General features: G+C 43.7%; 1 protein-coding gene across 1 annotated transcript in view; it reads right to left on the minus strand.

Moving 5' to 3' along the window:
* Positions 1-450, minus strand: part of bgnb (biglycan b) — a 16303-nt gene extending 15853 nt beyond the window's left edge. The window contains exon 1 of the mRNA XM_008413822.2: positions 216-450. The gene's annotated coding sequence lies outside the window, so the exon portion shown is untranslated. The remainder of the gene's footprint in view (positions 1-215) is intronic.
* Positions 451-1998: the final 1548 nt, after the last annotated feature.

Below are 1998 nucleotides of genomic sequence, written 5' to 3' on the forward strand. Positions count from 1 at the left end.
ATATATATATTTGTTAATGCAATTGCTTCCCCTCTGTAGCATGAATAGCAACATTAAAACGCAGCCTACATTGAAAATGAATAAAAATATTAATAAAAAAAAATCTTAACGTGAAGCAATAGATATAATACCAAAACTAACTAGCCAAAAATAAAATGTCAGGTCTAAATAAAATCAAACCACTTTAGAAAGCATAAAGCAATCAAACTCCCTACCTTTTTTTTTGAAGAAATAAGATATTCACTCCGAAATAAACAGGGTTAAGGAGATTTTTTTCTCTCTCTCTCCTTCTCCCCGCGAAGACTTAAAGACGAGCTGCTATATTTTCATCACATTTAGGGATAGTCGCGGTGTCTCCCTCTCACACCCAGTCGCAGCTCCTCTCCCGCACTGCGTTCCTCTGCGAAACGTGTCAGACCACCGCGTGCGCGTCGGGGAATGACTGCGTGTCTGGGAGAGTCTAGCCCATAAACTTAACAAGCCAGCCTACTTTCTGGCTTTCGGGGTGGAGGGAAGAATGGGAAGTTGAAAGTTGAGGAAAATGATTTAGTAAAACGCATAATTAAATAAATCTTCACAATCACCCGTTAAGGTGGGCATAAATAATGTTCACAGAAAATGTGTCTTCTGCTAGTTAAGACGGCGGGGACGGGATAAAAGTTGCAACCCCCTTTACTCTGTCAACAAAAATAAAATGCAGTGATCCCAATTTCCTTCGGAGCTCAGTCATGTGTAGTTCAGTCTCGGAATAAATCCTGCTGGTTTGTGAAGACATCTAAGATTTGTTAGGCAACACAGGCTACAGAGTGGCGCAGCCTTGCAGCAACCAGGTCCTGGGTTCGAATCCCAGTATTTTGGTGTTGAGTTTGCATTTTCTTCCTGTGCATGTGTGGGTTCTTCCACAATTGGATTTATTCAATCTGTCTTGTTAATCAAGAAACACTTAGATTCTTTCTGCAGATTACCCATGTCAGAGTCCGTCAGCATTAAAGTCCTAAGCAGAATTTACATTGGGTCCCCAGTCCCGCTTTGCACAATCATTTAAAATTATAGCACCTGAAATGATAAGAGACTGTAAATTCTCCATCTTACTTATTTAGGCCCCGTTTACACGACAACGATTTCGGGGGAAAACGGAAGAGTTTTGTTGCGTTTGTAGTGTGCGTTTACACGAAACCACCGAATGTTTTCTCTAACAACGGCACAGATTGAAAACGGGTTCCAGACCAGCTCATGCATAGTATGACGCAAAACATAGCTGCTTCCTACAATCCACAGAAGAAGAAACTACTCACAATGCTGGTGTTACTGTTTCCCCATCAGATTCGGTTCCCTCAGCGCCTCTTCACCGCTCCGCACCGCCCAGGTGGCAAAATACACGGCTGCTTGTTCAGCGCTCTTATCTAGAGGACTACGGACCAGGACCAGCCCGGCTCCAGACGAGTTTAACAGGAGGGGCACCGACTTATTTTGGGGGGCAAAATGAGTCTACGTAGCTGAACATAGACAACAACACCAGCAGTCTACAGGCTACTTGTTAACAAGCTTAACATGCTGTATTGATATTAGCCAGTCATCTTTTAGCTAACATCACCTGCATCCAACAGCTTTACTCAACTCAGTCGGTTAGTTCGGGGGAAAAACTGTGCCAAGTTATTTACGTTTTGCTGGTTTGCTGCCATGATTCTAACACACACACACACACACACACACCTGCGCAGCAGCATCAGGTCTCCTTCGCTGCCTCACAGGTGTAAACCCAGCGCAAGCGTCTCAGCGTTCATGTTGCGTTTGAAGGCGGCTCGGAAAAACAGGTTACGACTTGTTAGCGACGGATAAAACTGTTTTAACTGCTGAAAAAGGTAACAGAGGACACGGATATGGGACGTGCGGGAACTCCTATTTTATCAAATTGATATAGGAATAACAGACTGTTGGCCATTCCAAGGTAAAAACAATAAACAGCTTCCAGTCCGGGCCGCTACAGACACCGTGAAA

Source organism: Poecilia reticulata, linkage group LG7, assembly GCF_000633615.1.
Source record: "Poecilia reticulata strain Guanapo linkage group LG7, Guppy_female_1.0+MT, whole genome shotgun sequence".
Lineage (NCBI taxonomy): Eukaryota > Metazoa > Chordata > Actinopteri > Cyprinodontiformes > Poeciliidae > Poecilia > Poecilia reticulata.